Source organism: Accipiter gentilis, chromosome 3 (genome assembly GCF_929443795.1).
Source record: "Accipiter gentilis chromosome 3, bAccGen1.1, whole genome shotgun sequence".
NCBI classification, from domain to species: domain Eukaryota; kingdom Metazoa; phylum Chordata; class Aves; order Accipitriformes; family Accipitridae; genus Astur; species Astur gentilis.
In genome coordinates this window covers 29,609,945-29,633,172 of record NC_064882.1, presented here as the reverse complement: position 1 = coordinate 29,633,172, position 23,228 = coordinate 29,609,945, and positions in this window count along the sequence as shown.

Genomic DNA, 23,228 nt, shown 5'->3' with positions numbered 1-23,228 from the left:
CACAGATCCGCAGGTCCTGCCAGGAGCCTGCTCCAGCGCGGGCTTCCCACGGGGTCACAGCCTCCTTCGGGAACCCACCTGCTCTGGCGTGGGGTCCTCCGCGGGCTTCAGGTGGAGATCTGCTCCACCGTGGACCTCCCTGGACTGCAGGGGGACAGCCTGCCTCACCAGGGTCTTCACCACGGGCTGCAGGGGAATCTTCGCTCCGGCGCCTGGAGCATCTCCTCCCCCTCCTTCTGCACTGACCTTGGTGTCCGCAGGCTTGTTTCTCTTACATGTTCTCACTCCTCACTCCGGTGGCTGCTTCTCCCTGTCCCAACTTTTTTTCCTTCCTAAAAATGTTATCGCAGAGGCGTTACCACTATCACTGATTGGCTCGGCCTTGGCCGGCGGCGGGTCCATCTCAGAGCCGGCTGGTACGGGCTCGCTCTCTCTCGAACACAGGGGAAGCTTCCAGCAGCTTCTTACAGAAGCCACCCCTGTAACCCCCCCCTACTACCAAAACCTTGCCACACAAAACCAATACAGTTGTCTGCCTCACAAAGTCCAAAAGCTCTAGGTTAATTAGCCCTATTCAGCTGCCCCATGCAACCAGTGCATGATTTAAGAGGAAGAAGGTAGTTTGCTCCTGTAAGAACCTGGGTGAAATAAGGGCTGGCAGACTATGATTTGAAGGTGGAACTGAGCCAGTTGTTTTGAATACAATGATCAAATGAGTGGTAAATTGCTGAAGATGGTTTTGGTCTTGACTTCTTACAATAGGTTTGGGGTTGTGGATGCTGAAGGGTCAGGGAAAGGTAGCAGCTATGAAGAGAAACTTTGTGGAGAGGTGTTGAAGAAGCAGAAGAAAAAATGCTGTTTGGAAGCTGCAAGCAGGACACGGCTGTGAAAGGGAATGTGGTCACCAAGATACATGCAAGAAAATGTGGCAGATTGATAAGAATAATAGCCAGGCAGAAACTTTGCAGAATGCAGAAATCATAAAATTGGTGGTAACATCAGTGTCTTCAATATTGGGAAAGTGCTAAAAGCTGCTGGCAGAAGGGCAAAGGGCAGGAGAAACATACCTTTTCTAGCACTCAGAGCAGGGTAGGAAGCAGAAGTGGGAAGATGAGCACTTCTAAATCAGCATGTAGAGAAAATGAAGCAAGGGTGGAAGAGAATGGTAACAAACTTTCCCTTCACTTAAGTTCATTTTGAAAGCAGACTTGTGCAGTGTGACAGAAAATACTTGACAGCAAAGGAGGAAATACAAAAAAGAAAAAAAAAGTCAGTCAGGAATTGGCAGGGAAAATGGGCTCTGAATTTGTAAAGACATCTTTCAAGGGTGCCAACTCGTTTAACTACAGAAAGAACTTGAGAGGTGTGTTTTGTAATTAACAGGGATGAGATGGAATTGGCTTCTGTAGATGAGAACTGAAGGGAGACCCCAAAGTAAGGTGCTAGCTGGAATCTGTCTTACTGTGCCAGGTGGGTACATTGAGAGGTGACTGTTATTAAACTCTGCCTCTGGTTAGCTGATGTGTGAGATGAACTCTGAGATACCGGCCAAGTAAGGGAGCAGCTGAGGGGGCTGAAAACCATCTGGCAAAGAATGAGGGAAGAAATGTGTTTTGTATTACAGGACTTGGCTTATTTTTTGAAAAACACTTTAAGAGGGTTGTGTATAATAGCTAGGTGGATTCTCTGTGGGTTGTGAGGTCTCAAGACCAGCTGTTCGGTTAATTGTCTTACTTCACTACTGTGGTGAACTTGAGAGAGAGAAAACCAGGCAGTAAACGGCTTGTGGGTGGTTGGAGGAGGAGGATGAAAATCACTAGACGCATTTTGCATACAATCTGTCTGGAACTCATCATATGCCATGAGGTATACTTCTGCCGTATGGTGTTCTGAGAGATGTGGCTGCCCTACACAATGAAAAAATTGAAAAACGCCCCCATTTGAAATCATTTGTAGTGAACAATGTCTCAGTATGCGTCTGTATGCCCCAGAGCGCAATCTAACAGCAGTAAGTAATGGGTACACTATTTACTGTGATGAAGATTAATGTCAACGTTTTATCTTTTTTCTCTGATAATTCATTCCAGATAAAAACTTGTGATTCACTTCTCCTTTGGTACAAATAGGTCAAAGCCATCATGTAATTGGCTGAGTTCATCAAGTTCACCACTTACATAAACCAAATTGGCATGATTTCTTCCTTCTTTCTGTCAAATACAAAATGTCCAAGAAATATGGCTGAAAGCAATTATATTAATGGCAAAATATGTTTTAAAATTGCTTAGTTGTTCCAATTTTGAAGGTAATTCAATATTTTTTTAAAAGCACTGAAGTTTTAAAAGATGAAATAATCTTTGGCAAATATCTCTCGACTCTTGACTTGACCACCTGCAATGACCCCAGCATTCAAAAGAACCTTTGTGATGCAGCAGCAAAATATCATGATTGATCCTTTCCTTTGGAGATGTATTGAATAGAAACTTAGGCCTAGAGAACAAGCAGGACACAGCTTGTTTTTGTATTGAGCTTAAAAATGAAATTACCATGGCAATTCTCTGGGATATGATGCAGATAGATATGCGTGACTTGCTACCTTTACAGATATGTGAGCTTACTTAGTTCTTGAGATGTCTCTCTGTAGAGGCAAGCATGGATGTATCTGTCTCAGTGAATAGGTGTTATGCAAATATTAAGTATTTTCAGTAATGGCTTATTTTGTCTCTAGAAAGGATGCTGTTAGGAAGAGAAAAATATTGAGTGGGGCACTGAATGAAAAGGCTGTTATTTGAAAAAGTGCTTGCCTGAAAGTTGATAAAGCTAGAAAGGGGAGAAAAGCCAGGGCCTTGCTGTCACATACATAGATAGCGAGAGGTGAGAGAAGCTACCTACAAACAGATGAGTGAGAAGAAACTAGAAGGATGAGGTTGGGAGTAATTACGAGCTCTATGATGAACTTCTTTAAGCACAAATGGGGAAGGGATGCACACTTGCAGAACAGTAAACTCCAATGTTGTAACTGTACCTGGTGGGAAGGAGACTGTATCTGTTCAGGAGGACTCAGGTATTTTTTTCCTTAAAGGAAAGACAATGTTTTTGGACAGCTAAGCAAAGAAAGCCAACAATCGTATTAGTTTTAACAATGTGTTTCTAAAAGTGTATGTATTTGAGAATAGCTTAATAGAAGGCAATTAGTTGAGCTGAATCGTTTGTGAGATTTTGTTAATAACATGCTTCATGTTGAGAAGGGGAGAGGAAATACAAGGTTTTGGAGCATGTGAGTAAGTTGTTAAAGTTCACTTTTATGCTAAAGAAAAAAAAAGAGATTAAAGTCTGTATCTAAAATTAATGGCTTTTCAGAGCCAAATCTCTAGCAGAGATCTAATGGTAGTTATACAGCTAGACATGAAAGGAAAGGGCTAGCATTTCACGGAAATATACAGGATGACCACTGGCATTTGAGGAGTGGTAATTATCCTGAGTTCTGCTGGATAGAGTAGCTGTGGAATGAACCTCTGCTAATGAGTTGAAGTTACCCATTTTACCTGAATACTACTTTTACGCAACTTTATGCCTTGTTTAGAAGTCTGCCCCTTCCCTATTACACTCCTATATATCTAATATTTGACTTGTAGTGCTATACATTGGAGTCATCAATAAAGTGAGTAAATAAATAGCTAGCATTTGGAGTAAGGTAATTTATTTATTTTGACCAAATGTCTTGTGTGATCTCCGTGCTCATTGTTGCTCTACAAATTCCAGCCCACATTTAGGGGTAAGCTGTTCTGTAACTGCCGATCTGCAGACTCAGCCTGCAATCACGCCATGACTGGTTTTTTTCCTTCCCTTCTTCCTTATCAGCTAGCACAAAGAGTCTGCAAGGCATACTGATCTTATGAATATATATGCCTGAGGATAACTTGAAAAATATCTGAAAAGTGTTTCAACAAAATTGATCATTATGAGAGAACTTGCCCTCGACTTCCACTTTTTTTTACTATAATGGCTTCAATGAGAAAAATGGTTGTTTAAAATGTCAAAGAAAAAAAACGTGACTGCACAAAGGGAAGGAGTTTGTTGGGTACAAAAGTACTACTTTACGAAGTTCTATTCAAAATGAAGTTGAATATTAAGGAATGCAAGGAAGATTATATAGAACAGAAGGATTTGTCACTTTAAATCGAATACTCACTGGACAACTTCTAAAGAAAAGCAACTTGACGGACAATTTTTAAAAAGAAAAAATGCTTGTGTATTCTAATATTAGTAGCATATTAGAATATTTTCTTTTCACTAGAAAACAAGTAGCTGTGAAGTTGAGAGAGATAACAGCTGGCATGGGAATCGGTAGCCTTTTTATCACAACATACAAATGCATGAAATAAGCATTTAACTTGGGTTCAGCTGGTTAATGGCTCCTTGTATAATGTGTGAATGAATATACCTAAAGGGTCACAAACCCCAGGAAATTCCCCAAATGCTGAATAGTGAGAGGGAAAATCATGTCTGTTTTTCAAGAAAACCTGTTTTGTTGTTGTTTCTTAATGTTAGGAAAAGTTCTATCATATGGGATGAACAGCTTGGGTATGCTACTCCTGCTTCTGGTCCTGCCAATAGACTGAAGTTCACCATGGTCTCTCAAAAAGACTGAGATCAGGGATCCCTGTCACTTAAATCTTTACAACTGAACATCCCTGTTGGATCCAATAAACAAATGGTAGGGATAAGATGATACTGATCATCAGAACAAGCAACAATGCAAATCATTACTGGTGCAATTTCACTACTTGTTTATCCAGCTAAGTACAAGCACTGGTTGATTGTCACTCACTTACTGTAATTAAATTAATACGACCCATGCAGTATTTTTATAGTTACTGAGTGTTTTCAGATGTGGACACCTCCACTTTTCTTGACAGTCTTTGGGAATTATTACTTCAATAAGAAGTATTGAAAAAGATTTGTTCTTGACAGCTATGTTAGTGGTCAAACGTTAACTGAAGTCTGTGGAAAGATTTCATTAACTTTATGATGTTTTGAACCAGCCCTGAGAGTATCTGTGCTATCCCTTCGCATGTTGCTGACTTCTCAAATCAGGAACCAAACAAGACATTTGTACTGCGGGTACCAACATGTCATGAATGGGCGTATCTGAAATAAATGCCTCCGGTGTCACACAACTAAACAGTTAGCTTGATGATCATCGTCTGCTTTGCAGCTCAGCTACCTTTTACAGGTGACAGAGAAGACACCCTATTGGCATACTTAGCAAGTGCCCAGCTCCTCTCTGTGCTTCACTCCTCCCTGTTCATGAATATCCTTTCCTTAGACATCTTACTCAGCTTGTGGACTGAGCATGAAATCTCAGTGCTAAACTTGACACTGACGCATGACCCTAGACACTGCAAAGGGTAATTACTTCTGAGAATTATCCCAAGTGCCTTGTACAGTGATCAAACAGGAATACTGTGCTAGTACTGTAAATTGAGCAAAGGCCTCCTGAGTCTGAGTCTTAACTGCAAGAATTTTTCTGTTGATGCAGGGAACTTTCTGCCCTTGAACATATAACTGATGGTTTTATGACATTTTTCACTTAATCAAAACCTATCTGTCACTGGAGTTTTTTAATCATAAAGATCAAAAGCTTTTCATATGCCTTCTATCATTATTGCAGGCTTTAACAGTGAATGTATTATTGAATGTGTGTAGCTTACAGAATGAAATATGAACCAGAAATAATATTTGACTTAATTCTTTGTATATTTCCGAATAAAACAACAAATTGTAGATCCGTTATAGAAGGACTACAGAGCAGCCCTAAATATAAAAGCCCCTGGAGAGAAACAAATTAGACAGACAGAGAGAAAGAGGAGAGGGGCAAACGCCCTGAAAATATACTCTGGCTCCATTATTAAAATGTTTGTATGTAATTACAGGAGGTACTATAGATGCATTTTTACACCTCATGAGCCAAAGTGGATGGCAGATACTTAAAATATTTCAAATTAGACACAGGGCACTGTTCTCCCTTCCTTGTGATGTTTGAATGTGTTGACATGAGGTCTAAATTACAGTCTCTGTTTAGGGATGGCTACATTTGAAATATGCTGGTTTATAAATCTCAAAGTGCAGTAACTTAATTAATCAGCATCTCTCTCTGCTTCTTACTCCGTTTCATCTTATTTCCTTCTCTATTTATATCCGTCTTATATAGCTGTTCTGGTTTGGTATTCGTGAAAACAAGAAGATAACCTGCCTTTTAGAAAATATGCTTAAGATGGGATATAATAGATCACATACCTGAAATGTTATTTTTCATTTCTTTGTGCATCAATGCATTTATTTTTTTATGACAGTAAATCACAGTACAAACTTTCATACAGTGATGCAAATTTTGAAGTAGACTGGAAGGACAGTAAATGAATGGTTTGCATGTTAAAGCATAGGCTCTGTAGCATACCAGGAATGATGAAGACTCATACCTCTTAGTTGTGTATTTCCACAATAGGGTTGGAGATGTTTCTCTCCTCTCTGCACCTGTAGACTCTCATCTCACATACTAAGCTAATTAGATGTATTACCCACAGTTTCAGAAAAGCTTGATTAGCTTTGGGAACACTGAGAAATGCCTCCGAATACCATCCACCTAGGTTCTGCTCACTGCTGCAGGTTTTTCTTCATGTACTCACAGTTCAGTTATTCAGAGCAGTGTCTGTTCACCATTCAAGAGGAGAGAATAGCTGCACCCCCATTTTCAATGGATTCACCAAGGAAATGAAAGACAGATTACTGTGGTACTCTAAGACAGCAGGTGTTTACCAATAGGATGGGAAATGCTGGATGACTAGTCAGGGCTACTTTGGGTACCAGAGCTGCAAAATGAAATTTGGGTGAGAAAGCACAGCTTGGAAGAGGCACCAGCATGCCTTGGAAATGTCTCCAGTGTTAGCTGCAGTGTCTCTGCTAAGAGTCCTTTCAATGAAGAGCAGCATGTACATCCTCCTTTCATGTAATAACCTAACAGATGGCAAATCAAAGACCTGTATGAAGGGGCAGATGGAGTTCTGGAGAGAAGAGGAGGGTCCCACAACACAAGAGATGTGGGAATGAAGTGGGAGAAACCAAGCAAGCAGGCAAGTGTCCTCGCTGTTAATGAAAATCCAGATTTCAAAGTGCAGTGGAATAGCCAATTTGGTTTAATCAACTGACTTACGTGCTGGGAGATGTGATGTTTTGCAGGCACGAATGGGAAGCTGTTTTGGCAGATCTGGTTGGTTACTGAGAACCTTTCAACTCTTTGTGAGAACTGTGTGCTCTGGGTTGTGTTTACAAATATTGTTTTTACCTCTGACTCTCTTTATGTACTACGTTACCATAGATGTCTAATTGAGTGGGGGGAGGGAAAGGGAGGGATGTAAGAGTTTGCTGGGCTGTTACGTGCTTTTGATCAAGCAGAACGTAACTTACTCCTTTGGCAAGTGGTTCTTCTGCAGAATTGCAGATAAATACCAGATGGGTACTTAATTTTTTGGCTCACATTGGGTTTTTTGAAATGTGTTGAAACATTTTTCTGAGAAGGACATGGTGCCATCCAGAATTTCTGTCAGCCTTGCCTCATTGATTTGACTGGATATGTGCCTACTTCAACATACCTCAGTTAGCTGTAGACTTACCCAGCACAATTTGTGGGTTTAACACCCATTTCTTTTTTCATTGAGAAAGTAAATAAGGAAGAAAATTCACCTTTTTAATGATCCAGGAAGGGTGATGAAAGTTAAGTAAACTGTTATGTAAACTGGAGGATGGAGTGCTCCTTCTTGCTCTTGATGCCATCACTTCATCGCTTTTCTGAAGGGTGATAAAGATGTAGGTATGGAAAATTGGTAGAGACTACTGCCTGAGTCTGAAAATGTCCCTTGGGGCTGTGGATACCTCGGTTAACTTAAGAAATTCTGAGCTTCCCGCTACTTCATTACTACCAGAAATTGTCCGAACCATTCCTATTGTGGCTTGTTACAGAAAATTTAATCAGGTGTACAGTATTCTTCCTATATATTATCACAGATACTCAATTTATGCCTCCCTCTAACTATGCAAATCCTAAATTAACACTTAAACTTTCAGAGTTCCCATGTTCCTGAGCTGGAGTCCTGGGAGCAGTAGTTCCTCCAGAGCTTTGCACCTGGCTTCACCACGGGAAGCCAGTGTCAGATGCTTCCTGTAATTTCCTCAAATACAGATATTGCAAACAGTTTAACAAATGATACCTATTATCCACTAATGCATAACTCTTGGTGGTGTTAGACTCAAATAACAATAAATCAGTTGCTTATGCCTTGTGCATTTTTCTTTTAGAGAGTTACATCTTTTGTCTTTGTTTCATTAAATGTCTGTATTATAGACGTAGTGTAAAACTGTTCTTTTCAAAACACTGTTGTTAATAATTTGATATCTCTCTAACGCACCAGCACTGTAAATCTTCTTTTGTCCAAAAATTTTGGAAAAATAGTAGTTTTGCATCAGTTTATAATGACATATTCTGACATCCTTAAGAGAAAATTATTAGTATTAAATTACTGGGGTTATAGCAAATGTCTGCATCACAGCAAGTGAAATTGGCTTTATTTTTTTTGTTTTGCTTTTGTTTCTGCTACTTAATGCAAGAGAGAATTGCTGCCCTTATAAGACTGACAAGTCCTATTGCAAAACTTGCTTAAGTAATTTTAATACCATATATCCTCTTATCTACCCTGTTCTCTTCTGGAAGTAGCAAGCTGGGAAATTAATAGGAAACAGCTAGTGTCAAAATCAGCTTAAGTTGTGTCTCTGCCCTCTGAAACTTGTGTCTCTGCCCCTGCTGGCTCAAATTAATTACTTTTCCCAGATGACAGTCTCTATTAATGAAGTTTTTTCCTCATGTGCAATGTATATGCTGAGCTAATTGCTTTCTAAAGAGGGGGAAATTCTTCTCTATTTCGTAATTGCTAAAATAAGCAATTGTGATCCCAGCCTAAGCCGTGTAGAGAGAGCTTAGTGAAAACTAAACTAAGGAGGGTAAAAGGGATACTCTTCAAGAATAGTGGTCTTCACGTATGGAACTGTTTGACAGTGACAGATATCACAGGAAGCAATTGAAAAAGCAGGGCTGGATAAAGCACTGATTGCATTATCTGTGTTAAGAAGTGAAGTGTTCCTCATGGGGTTTGCACGGAGTGCATGGGAAGTCTGAGCTTTCTGTCTATTCAGAAGGCTCCATAGGGAGAAACTGGCGTTGATCTGGGAATGAAGATATGATGTGTATGCTTTGTAAGTAAATAATATGAACCAGAGAAATGTCAGATCCCTATCAGACTAATCTGGTTGATGGAAATAACCTGGTGAAGACTCATCTACCTGTTAGCTCTTAACGGCCAAAAGGAACAAGGTCTGTCTTCATCTAGATGGCAAAAGCAAAAGGCTTACCAATATAGAGCAAAACTATATTGTAAGGCAGAAATTACTTCTAAACAGAGTTAACATACCTAATTTCAAACATACAGTTTGGGTGTTTGGATATTTAAGCTTGGCATATTTAAGCCCCCAATAAAACTACCCCCCCCCCCCATATTAAAAAGAATTTACTGTAATCAAGACTTGTATCATTATACCTTAAATACCTATCTCACAGCGTACAGCTCTGAGTTGGCTTCATGCTTTGCATAAAGTGAACAAATTATCTGAGGGCAAGATTTACAACAATCAGCATGTAAAGCAAAAAGAAAATAAATCCACAAGGACTATTGTTAAAAAAACCAGGAGCCACTGTTTTTATTGTGTTTGCTGAATCAGAAACTGAAACCTAGGGTACCTTCCCATGTGAAGACACGTTAGCCTTGAGAAAGCCACATCGTCCCCCCCCCACCCCCCCCCCCCCCTTTTTTTTTTTTTTAATTTAGTTTTGCTTTTCAAAGTTTAGTATGTTCAGCAGAGAGGAGTTGAGGCACCTGTTAATCCAGCGCACCAGGAAATCAGGAATGTGTTTTGCCTTGCGATGGGCATGAGGGAGTGAAAGAGTTTTGCCACATCTTGTTTTATACAGTCACTCACTGCACAAAAGGAGTCCTTTGTGACCAAGGTCAGTTTTTGAAGGGAAGGAACGGAGTCTGGTGGGATTTGTTCCAGTATGGTAGATTCACGTCTGGAGAATCCTGTAGGATGAGGTAGCTAAGATAACACGGGAAAATGTCTCATGTAAGTGGATCCCAACAAGGCATGGGAATATCAATACTGAAAAAGGTTTAGGAGCTTTGGTTTTGTACAATATGCAGTGCTACAGCAGTTGCAGAAACTGAAACTGCATTGCCCACAGATTAATTGGTAGAAGTAGTAAAAGTTTCTTAAGTTTTCTTCAAGGAACTAGGTTTATTTTTGGAACTATATTATCAAATACTGCCTCTATAGAAGTGTTAAAAGAGACATATTAAGCAGCAAGCAGGATTAGTACTCATTTCTGCATGGACTTTATCCATTTATAGCTAGCTTACTTTAAATAACATTTCCTGCTCTAGTGTATTCTGCTGGCACATCCACTATAAATTGCAAATAGAGGAGGAATAATGTAGCTTATGGTATCTTTAATAAACTTTAATGGCTAACAAAAGATAATGTTGTAAAACAATCTCATCACTTTCCAAGTGAAACTGATTTTCCCATCCGTGATCTCTAAATAGGACTTGGAATCCATAAAAATGATATAATGTTTAATCAGGTTCCAGTACAGAAATCTCTTGACTCTCCTTTGAGACTTTTTAAAATTACAGTATGTGCTCTCTTAATCAAGCTCCTTGTTGCTGAGAACAGAAATCATGTCCTCTTAGTAATGGATTTCTGTGCCCATTAAATGCAGGAAATGACAATGTACACTAATCTTACTGTACTGGTAGAGAGCATGTGACTTACTGTTTTTACTGTCTAGAATTCAAATTTTCCAAAAGAAATTGACTGTGTTATTCAGGCTTGTGGAATTCCTGTGCGAGGAATGCAACTAAACCTGCAAATCAATGTGATGGATGTAAAAAGCTCTAAAAGATACCTCAAGACTATTCGCTCTTTCAGCCACGGTGAAACTTTCTTCTTCCACTGCAAGCTCATTACATATAATTTAAAGCACCTCTCAAAGTACAGTAACAGTGAGTGACATCTAAAAACAGTTAGTTAGCAACAGTTTGAAAGAGTTTCCCAATTTGGACACAGTAGAGTGTTCAGTTTTCCTTCTGATATTCCAAAATCCATTAAACAGGAAAGATACCTTTCCTAGCCAGGTTATGACTGGCTGACAATCACATAGACCCTAAAGCTGTCATCACTTAATTACACCAGCTGAAACATCTTTAGGACCTGCCTTCTTATATCCTATTTCTTCTTCCCCCCTCCTCAGAATCCTATGTCTGGCCACCATCTCGTCGAATTGTGTGCTAATTGTTTTATACATCCAGCTGGAGAGTTGGTAATTATGAATAACAGGGAAAATACTACTTTTAATCTTTAGATGGAACAACCAATAGAATTTAAACTGTAACAAGAGAAACAGTTACTGAATAAAGGTTTTCTAATATTTCTCTTATTAGACCACATTATCAATAAAAATGGCTCATTCCTCTTGTAGGAAAATGTAACAGTGGCAGGAAAATGATGCTGTGAAATAAAGATGAAGTCCCATTGCTGCCTGACAACAAAATAATATGTTTCTCGCCAGCACAGGTGATTTTTAAATTTATGAATTCTATCTGTGCTCCAAACTTACCAGATTAGTATTAACACCTAGCTATAAGCACCACACACAGAGATACTGGATACATTTCATCCTATATGAATAGACCACCAAATTTCAAAAGAAAATCTTGTCATGTTGTATGTGTTTGGACCTGGCATAACAGTAACAGTATGTGTCAGCCAGCAGGAAAGAAAGCTTTAATAAGTTTTGGAATTAAAACTGAAGCATACAATATAAATTCAGCATTCTCTTCAAGAAAACATTAACATTTTATAGGTCTTTGGTCTTGTTCTCCATTTTCTCAATTTAGGCTCCAGGCAGTTCAGGATGTTCAATTTATACCAATTACATGTGATTGTCTTGTGTACTTTGTAATGCTTGGAAGAATCAGGGGATGTAATCATCTCTGTTTCTGAAGCAATAATGGGTTTCATTTCAAATGTGTTCATTATACACCGTGTACTTCGAAAGCTAGATAAATCTGATGACTTTTTTTGTTTATATCCAACTTACACGCTAGGACATACCTTGCCTGTTAACATTCTGGCTGTGGATTTCTGGCAACGTAAAAAACAAAGAAAAAAAAAAGGCGCTGACAGATTTTTCTTTTTTAAACTACCAGAGATACAACCCAGGCAATACAATACTCCATTTATCTGGGAGTCAATTCTGTTCATCCAACAAAAATCCAACATTAACAATTCTATAAGGATGGGCTATGCACGAGGCTAATGTTGCTTCAATGCCTTTTCCTTGACGCAGTATGTTGCTGTATTAACCAACAAAGAGGCCAACAGTCTTTAGGTAAGATCTGCCTTTATTGTTAATCTTCTTATTATAAATTAAGGCTTTGTATTTTGCTTCTTTAACACCAAATCTGCTCTTGACTGGAGTTTCCTGAAACTGACTTCTTCTGCTCTGTGATAGGAAAAAGCAGGGGGATTTTGAGCTGAATTAGGGAGATCAGACTGCTGTTGCTGGTATCTGTGCCAGTCTTATTCCCACATGTGGTCTCAGAGCTACTCCATCCAACTCAGTCATATTCCTTAAACTATTTCTCCTTCTTCACACTCTGTGCCCATGCACACACTTCCCCCTACTTATTCTGTAAAAAAAAAAATAAAAGAAAAAAACCACATCAACTCTGTCCTTCCCCTTACTGGTGCACAGGCTGGTGCATGTGACCGAAGATACGGACATGCCACCTAGCCCCGTTCCTCCTCTGCACTGCAAAGTTTCTACAGCCAGAGCTGATAATGTTCACACCAACAAAGGCAACACTGCAGTGCTTGAACCCGAGCGTCTGGCCCTTGTGAAGACTCCAGGGGAAGTGAAAAGCACCTTGAAATAAGATCCAAACCAGTCAGCTTCTAGAGCTTCCAAAACCAGGAAACACGAACCCAGCGATGGCTGAAGCACCTCCCTTTCTCAGAACTGAGGTCCTAGATAGAGGTGTCCTGGGGGACATCTCTGTCCTTGGAAATAATTGCTCCTAGAAACAAGAGAATGCTTGCTTACCTCCAAAAACCTTTCTGGGAGCGTGTGGAGGCAAGGAAAGGACAGCAGAAGGGAGTGTTTTCTTCTTTTATTATTTCTTAACAAAGTTTCCCAAGTGCTTCATCTGGTTGGGAGGCACATGTTAATTTTCCAGGTCTGCCTGTGGGAAGCAGACTCTTGTCCTTCTCCTTCAACAGTGCTGGCAATGCCAGGCTTTGAGTGTGAGCCGTTCTCCAGCTCTCTTGCGTCACTGTGGATTCCCACACTGGCAGAGTGTATCAGAATGTGGAAGATGAGGCACGGAGACCCTCCTCTTGCTGCTCAGAGCATGCTCATGGAGCAGGGCTGAAGACACCAGCGAGGACTGCGTATGCACCTGACCTGTACAGAGGCCCTGGAAGCAATAATGGTAGCAGAACCCTGGATGTCTCCTCTCCTGACCAGTATTGCAATTAAAAATGCTTTCTATCTTATTGCTCCCTTGTTGCAATGCAATCGTATTGTTTGATCTTAGGTTCCTTTTTCTTCAGCCACAGAGAGGGAGAAAGCTCTTCTCTCCCTGAGCGCGGAAGCTTTCTCCTGCCAGGTGCTGTGGATATGAACTCCTCAGCCTGAGAGTAGGGGCTGGACATAGCATTCCTGCTTCCTTACACTCTACTGTTAAGCAGAACATTGCTGCTTCTATCCCAAATGTGACCGCCAGTACTGTTTGCTGTGTATAATCTGTCTGCTGTGTAAATGTTATGCATAGTCTAAGAACACGTACTGTTTGATACCCAGCACAAAAACACCTACTATTTGGATCTTAATGAGTCTTAGGGCACTTAAGGAACTTTCAAGTAGTGCCATTTGTTATTGAAGCAGTAGCTGAAAAGAAGAGGATCAGAGAAACAGAAGAAGGAGCTAGACTTTATGTGTACCAAAACCCTCAGGCACTACAAGGGCAGGGCATGGATTACAGATTGGGGGAGCGGGCAGGGTGTGTGTTGGTGAATTTAAGAGAGCAGATCAGCCACTTGGCAACCTCCTGACTCCTTAATAACTTGAGGACTTGTTTTGGTACAAGGCTTATCGTTAAACAAAATCCCCTTTTATCGTTCATAACTCTAGGCAACATATTTAATTTTAACCTGGATCTTTTTTTCCCTTATCAGAGGTATAGGGCCTTTGTAACACATCCTCTTGTATATGACTACCAAGTTTACTCTCTGCAGGAACAAAGATGTTCTGAACAGAATTCACTTTAGGAATTATTAGTAGTGACTCACACTCTCTCATAGACTCAGAGAAAAGGAAATTGACTGCGTTAATGAATACTCAGCATAAGGGTTTACAAGAGCAGGGCCCAGGACAGCAGTCTTTGTCAGTTCACTTCCTTTCAGATAGTTACTTAGCAAAAGGTGCATTGAGACTCTGGCTTGTTTTTCAGAGATTAAGTTAAATACCTTTATGCAATTCATCAAGAGGAATTAGCAGAGGTCAGTTGGCAGGTTGGAAAAAAAAGATCTAAATCTTTTTTTCTGAGCTGAAAAATACTTCCGTCTAGCTAATCCATTAGTGACTTAAATTCTGCCTTTTGTGTTCCACAGCACTTAGTCAAATTTTATTCAGCCTGTCTTGCTCTTCTGGGCCTCTAAATCTCTGTAAATAGGAAAACAAACTTTATTTTCATATATAGGACAGCTTAGCAATACAATCATTCAAATTTACCAAAGTTTATAGGTTCACAGTCATGATGTTCCCCCTTCTCTTCTCATTCCCCTCTGTTTCCACAAACCAATTCAATTTTACTTGATTTAAATAACCACTACAGTTTCATCTTGGTAATAAACAAGATTCCCAAAGACTAAATTATCCTTGTTGAAAATATTACAAGCAGGTTAACATCAAAATTTAGAACACTTAAAAGTCAAATGGTGCCTCAGGTGTTTGTGACTGAGTGTCGCCAACTTTCTCACACAGATTGAAAGTGCCTGCTACTTCTCTCTGCCTTTGCTTGGTACCAGCTTCAGGTTTGTTTGCTTTTTAAAGTTGATTTCCATTGGCCATTCTCTGTACTGACTACACCTCAGGGTTGGCAGTGGAAGGATATCTTCATACCTTCTGCAGGTTTCATGTGCGGTGAGATGAATAGTGCTCTGTCACTGTTCCTCAACTATAATTGTGGCTAAGTGAGGCTGGTCTGGTCCTCCCCGATTCCTCTGGATGTGGCAGTTTCTGTTAATCCCATCATAAATCAGGAGGTTAGGAAGTTGCTGTGGTAAAATAGATGGCATTAGCTTTCAATCTCTCCAGTTACTGATTATGAGGCAGTTCTTAAAGGCTACTCAATGACATATGCTAAAGATGACTTCTTCTCACATACCAAGAATTTATTGCGTAGGAGTCTTGTGAAAGTAATGAACAGAACAAGCACTCATTCCAGATCTTTTTCTGTATTTTTGACATTACATTTTCTGCATTTTTTCTGAAATTAACAGCTGGAGACTGCAGATTTAACCATTACTCAGTGGTTCATCATCATGACAAGTGTCTGAATTCAACAAAATTGACTTAAGGAGAAGTGTTGAAGTGAGTTGCACAACAGAATTTGACTTAGAAGCCTGTCTATCTAGAGCCTAAATTATGAGAAAGAGATTTCAATACTGAAGCATCTTTTTTGTCTAAAAGTGCATCCTGAAAGTTTAAACTTGGAGAACTCTGCATACGCAAATGGAGACTAGGAAAAGACAGAGAAAAAAAATGCACTGAATAAGGGAACAGAATATTTTAGTTCACTATATCTACGAAAATGCACTTGAAATCATTGCAGAGAATGATTTAAAGTCAACTTCCACTGAAACAAACCAGGAGAATGCTTGTGATCTGTTTTAGAGGCTCAGCAGAGGAGCGAGAGCACTCGCTCGGTTCTGTAACTGCTCTCTCCAGCTCCGCAGTTTCACATCTGCCAGGTCAGTGGAATATCTGCTTTGGTGTGTCTCAGCCCAACTGCTTTGCCCAAAGCAGCAAATTTGTGACTCCTTTCCCCCTCTCTCCACTTCTTGCCAATACATTAGCTGTGGTCATCTTGTCTTCTTCCCTGTGATTTCATATACATTTAAATTAGACAAAGGTGGGTGGTACAAGTCTCACTGGATTCTGCAGAAACATTTGCTGGCACAGTCAGTAAACTGTGGGATTTTCTAAGGGTGTATGGGGGAGGTGGTGTTTGGGATTTTTTTGTTTAACTTTGCTTGGAACAGAATTTTTCCACTCAGCTGATGAGACTTGATGTGTTTACAGTACCTTCAACAATACTTCCCCCCCAACCAACCTGTTGGTCTCAATGGATGTTTGCCAGTTCGTAAAAAACAAGTGTATGATATTACAGAGTTTTTGCTGTAATCTTGAAACCCACATGGTTTTCTCAGCAGCAAAGCATAAATACACTTCAGAGGCTTTGTGTCTCATTGGACATGTATTAGTCCAATTACAAAATGGAAGTTCTGAACAGGTTTTTCAGGTTGTTAGGATATTTCTAGGTTTAGCTAGAGTGATAGAGTGTCCTCAGTATCTGCATTAAGTTGGCTGATTTTGTCTATACTCAGACAACACAAAAACTTACTATCTCCTTAGATATTTATCCCTTTTTAAGTAGAGCTGAAACAGCCAAGACTGTCAAGTTTTCGGAAAGGAGAAACACAATGTAATTGTGTAGGACACATTGCCCAAGGAAACCAGGCTAAAGATACCTTTTCTTTGTTTTCTGTTGCTTTGGTTTAGGTCTGGCTTACCTATCAACCCAATTTCATTCTGAATTGAGGTCAGGCTTATCTGAAAGGCTCACAAACATTTACAACAAGCCTAGGCTGAAGGCTTCAAATATATAACAATCAATTTCAGGAGCTTCTACTCAAATTCTGTTTTGCTGTGAATATCTTGCACAGCTCTGTTCTCTCTCTTGATAATATGTGCTGTTTGTTCCGCATATGCTTTTAAGTGTGGTCTGCAATTGTTCGAGTGCCACAGATCTGCTTCTACTGAACTGCAGCACTATTGCCTCAAAGCATTCAATTCCTTCTAAAATTCAGCAGGCTTACTGAAACCCTGGCAGCAACCACTACATCCATGTGGGAGGTTTCAAAGTCATTGTGCATCTGCTCATTATTTTTGAGTGTTTTTCAGTTTGTCATCATTTTTTTCTGATGGACAATAGCCTATGGATCATCTACATTGCTGATTCAAGAAATTAAACCTCCTATTTTTAAAGTTACTTACAAGTCTCACTATATCTAGAAAGTGTTTGAGAAAGGTGAATTAAATTGATATGATGGAATATAACTTAACTGTATTTATAATCCAGAACCAAATAAACCCAAAGATTTTTTCTCTCTCTTATGGATTTGAGTCATATTAATTAATTTTTGTGTCCCCCTCAAATGCCTACCACAAATAACAGCACAGTTTATTTTGCCCCTCTCTTTTGTGTAAGGAGAATAAAAATAGACCCCCAAACTCACCAAAGCCAGTATCAGCATGTTGCAGCCCTTTCCTCTGTCTCACCCCCTGCAGTTATATGTTGGTGGGAATGATTCCTAGTTTTGATCACCCTGGGAAACAGTTTGGTTCTAATCCACCCAGCTGGCTATTTATACCTATGAAAGCATGAAAGTTACATTTGTGATCATTTGTTTATCTGCTCATGTAAATGTGTATGGAAAAACAAGCAAGCAAAAATTACTGTCATTAAATTTAATGCATTGACCTCCTACTTTTCTATGTGTGATGCAAAAGGAAGAATTGCTCAGTTGGCTCATATAATGGTGCAGACTGCAAAGAGAAGATAATTAGTGAAACCTTAGGGAATTATCGTCTGGTAAAAACGTGTGGGTGTTTTGCATACAAACTTGCCTGAGTATAAGATGAACTTGTCTAGCAAGCACTTGTGTGTGAAAACCTGAAATTACCAGGGTAAGTCAAGTGTATTCTTACAAACTGAAATAGGTGAAGGTAAATACTTAGCTGAAAGTAATGTGCCTCAAGTGGGTCTTTTTTTCTTCTGCTTTTCTAAAAAGACGGGAGGTTTATGATAGAAAAAAATTATAAGGGGAGTATAACAGGCAGAAAGGATGAAGGCAGACTTTCTTAACCTCTCTGAATTGAAAAATTGCTTTGGATGCTCGTATGCAATTTCCCTGATATGAAGCCTTACAGAATATCCACAGGTCATCTCCCTCAAACTACTTCCACACCTTCAGAAAAGGAGAATGCTTTCCCTGATGCTACCCACTTATTGCAAGCATCATGCTTAGCTAAACGCATTATGGCTTTTCTCTGGGCCTGTCAGGCACCTTTAGGAGGAAAGGGAGAAAGACTGAGATATTTTGCCATACTCACACTTAAAGTTCAATCGTTCCAGTGGTTGCAAATACACTTTTTGTGCCTGCTGTGACCCAGTAACCTCTCTGAACATACTACAGCTGATCCTTTTTCATGGGATATTTTGAACTGCTTTATGAATTTGAGAGAGCTCAGAAAATCATCTAGAAATCTTAAAGTTGGTTTCAAAAGTCATCAACTCACTCTTTAATGAGACTTAGTCTTGAAAAGTGCCTGCCTAACTCAGGTCATTGAAGTAAAAGCATTGAATGCGATATTGCTGCAGGGTAGGACAGCGCTAATCGTGGCAAAACAGAGCTGTGCTGGCACTACTTGGTCTTGCTCAGAGGCAGGACTTGACAACTCAAGACCAGCATCATGCTGATGTAGCCCTCCTGTGTTGTAGTCCCCAGATAGCATCCCTGTACAGTATCGCCAGCACATATTATGCGGGTGTACCATTATGGCTGGAACTACCTTTGAAGCCTGACCACTATATCCTGCTTTATGATGTGGATGTGCCCCATAAGTGTAACTCCTTGTCTCCCCTTCTTTAAAATGCTACTCCTTGAAGCAGCTGTCTTCTGAGTCAAATATTAGTTCGCAGAACCCATTTAAAATATTTACTAGGAACTTATGATCTACTTTTCTCTTTCATATCTTATCACTTACAGTTCACCACTATCATAAAAGGATGTTTTCATTTTGCAACATTGAAAAAAGTCTATAAAACTATTCAGTACTGCCATTTTTTTACCCTGTCCAGTTTTATGAGAACAGTGCAATTCCAAGTCTTTCCATTTATCTACCAGACTTCTTCATGTTTCAGTAATTAAATGAAGAGATTATATATCCAGCTGGCTTTACAAGACAAAGCCATAATTTTTATTGCAAAATAGTTACAATCACATTTAGGTACGAGATCAACCCTAAAATATTCTGCTTAAAGTATCATTAAGTGTTAGTTCTGTGCATTTAGTCAGGTGATTCATCATCAGCCTTACACTGTTTTGAAGGGGTCACGAAGATGACTTCCAGCAATACAAACCACACACCAAACTCAATCTTCATACGTTAATTAGTATGCAATTCACACTTCTTTCCAAGGACACTTTTGGTTAACATTCCAGTGACTGGATTTGAAATGAATCTGACTCTCCCAAGTTTTGAAACAAGGAAAAACTAAAATTGCCTTTAATGCAACTATTTTCTTTAACGGTCCTCAGAAACGAAGAAGTACTAATAACCCAGCTTACAAAAGGAAAGCTGAAGGACAGGAAAATTAAAGGATCAGTGAGGAAAATATTCAATTCTCTGTTCTGGTGCTACTTCCAGAGTGCTACAGGGTCATTACAAGCTGATACCTAGTACAGAGTACCAAGTACTGTGCGACAGAAACAAGCAGGAAAAAGATCCTTACGGAACCAGACAAGAAATGCATGCGAAAAGTGCCAAATTTTGTGAGGCTCTTCCTGCACAGACCACCAGTTAACCAGGTCTGCCTACTGCTGAGGAGAGCTTGGGGAGCAAGGTGAGAGCATTGACAATGGCAGAGAAAGAGACGGAATACCCTCCTGCTGCTACTCAAATGGGTCTTGTGGAGAGAAAACATGATTTCTATGAGGTGGCGATCTTAACTGTACAAAAGTATTGCTGAATTTCTGTAGAGGACAGTGGTAGGCCCTCTGTTCCAGCAAGCAGGTCCCAATCTCCATCGGATGAGAAGGCTTCAGTCGCTACTCTCTGATGGGACAATATTATACCGAATTGGGCACTAGCTGCCTAGGGAGAGGCACCACTGTAATATGCCCATTGCACAGACAATAGGGAAAATCTCTGAAGGTATATCTGGTCCTATGTCAGTGTGCTGAACCTTCTCCTGCAACTAATAGCCCATTGCCACGTGATTTACAGATAACAAAGAGGGGTTTAGAGTTGTAACTTGCTGGTGAACTTGTCTGTGATGAGTTCTAAGAGCTCCTTCCTCAAACAGGAGGAGCATGATATTAATTTTCTTGGAGAATAGTCTAATCATTAGCGTAGATGCAAAATGCTCTTTTTTTTTTTTTTTATATATTATTGCAGAGCAATAAGGTACAAATTCACATTCAAGGAATTTCATGCTACTTCATACATTTGTAATGCAAACCATTACCACTCTGACTTCCACAACACAAAGTAAAGCTGCAGCAGTTTTAATGAACGAATCCATCACACAGTTTCTTTGAAAACAATTTTTATAATGGTAATAAATCCTAGAATTGCCATTGTCATTCCTAGGAAAACTAAAATGAACAGGAAATTAAAATGAAAACCCCAGACCCATTAAGAAACCAACAAATTTGAGGCAAAGTTTTGGAAATAGTGAGTTAACTGTTGCTGGTTTGCTTCAATTCATGTATTCTCTGACCTAGTATTGTGATTCAGCTTGCTCAGCGCCAGCTCTTTTCTTGGAGCAATTCAATTCGAGACAATCACAGCATGAGACTGTACTTTTGTCTTCGTGGGCATGGGTTGGAGGTGGGAAAAATTCAGTTTTGCTAAGGTAAATTAAGTTTCTCTCCTTCTTATTGCCACTTTTGCTTAGGCAAGTAATAGGATTTGCATTTTGTTAATTGTTAATGGATGAGAGGTATAAAAAGATTTTAATTTAACAAAGAATCTAATTTTGGATGGAACTTATCCCTTCTGTCATCAAGATTAATCTGAGGCTTTACAGTATTTTTAAGGATTAGCACTGATTTGGGAGAGAGAACTCCTCTTTATACCACGTTACAAGTGGTGGGAAGACAAGCTAAGGAAGTGATTCGGGGGAGAGCAGAGCTCCCCTTGCCACAGAGGTTACCTGCAAGTTATGCAAAGATTCACTGACTGTGGTTTCTGCAGTAAAGCTATCGGGGCAAAATAAAGAACTGTACTCTAGGAAATATTTGCATATTGGCTGCAAATTCCTGTAGCTCAGCTGCCTGCAATATATCACACATGAAAGGATTTTACACTGCAGCATAGAAAAATGTGCACCTTGCAATATAGCCTTCAGAGCCATCTTCTGGGGAAAAAAATGGACATTTGCCAATGTAGTAAATTGTATTTTATAAAAAAGAAAAGAGAAGCGTCAGCAAATAAAATCGTGATGATTTCTTAAAAAAATCTGAAACACAAGAATGTGAGATGGGATTTTACAGTGTGCATTTTGAGTCAAAGATCTCTGTGATGTCTGTGAAAGTAATTTCTTACTTCCTAAATCACCTGGGATCTTCTGAAAATATCCGTAGGAAGTTTTATGTTCTTTAATTAACTACCAGGGGATATTTGGAAGAGGGTGAAGCTGATGATACATTTTATATACCCACCCACGCACATACAGGCATGTGCAAAACCCCTGTTTTGATTTGCAATGAATCCTAAGAAATCAGCAAAAAATCTAGAATGAGTAGAATTACCCGGAGAATTTGGGTTCAGTTCTGACATCAACAAACATAGGCTTTTGTTAGACTGGACTCAAATTTCTGTTCTTTGTTCTTAGCATAAATAAAGTCTCTGTTTGGCAAACAACAAAACCAGCAAACATTTCTTTGATATAGGTGGCTAGTTTATTTTTTGCTGTTAGCACTGTGTTTCCTTGCTTATATTCTGTCTTAAGTTTCAGCGACTTTTAAGCATAGCTGAATAAGCTTTCACCATTAGCATCGGACCCGCGGAACCACTGGAATCCATCACATGTCCAAGTTTGCCATGACTCACCTGACGTGGGTATGGTGAACATATATGTAACTTTAGCATTCATGAGCTAATGTTGCAAAATTGCTGTTTGATGTTATTCATGCAACGAATACTTGAAACTCCTGTTTTCATGCTTTAGGCAACTTAGTACCAGTTGATAGTATATTTCTTGTATCTTGATAGTGAAAGAAGTTTATGTGGTAAAAATTGCAGTAACTGTCTGACTGCATAGGTTTAGAGATGGCAGTATTTGGTTGAACTAGTACCTTCATCAACAAGTACTCCCATGAAAATTGGCAGGACAACTCAAGACCTAGGAGATTACTAAACAGAATTTAAAATTGCCTCTTCTAGCTCATGCAAGATGTATGCATGTAGGTTATATTTCACTGGTTTCCTGCTATTGTCTATGGAAAGTTTTGATTTCCTGGTGTTTCTTGGTACATTTATGACCATTGCTCTGCCATTTTAGACAAAGAGTCTTAACGAACGATACATTTATGTAAAAATGATCATGAAAAATCCAGAAGACCAAGTTTGTTATGGAATGGGTATTATGGCAAGGGTTTTGTTATTGTTGTGTCTGCGTACTTCTCTTCTGAAATTGAAAGATGAGTATTTCGGTACTGTACTCTTTCAGGAGTGCTGGGTTGCGCTGAGATGAGCATATTCCTGTCCCTAGCTTTGAAACTATTTCAGAATCAGTAAGTATCATTATATCATAGTTAATAACAGAAAAGAATGTCTTTCATCTCCAAAAGCAATTTACAGCTTGCAATATAAACTGGAACATAAGCTCTTCAGAAGGATCACTTTGTGCATTAACTTCTACTGCAGGTTACAAATGTATTTAGCCATGAGGGTCAAACTGCTTTGCTGAGCGGACATTAGAGCCTGCTGT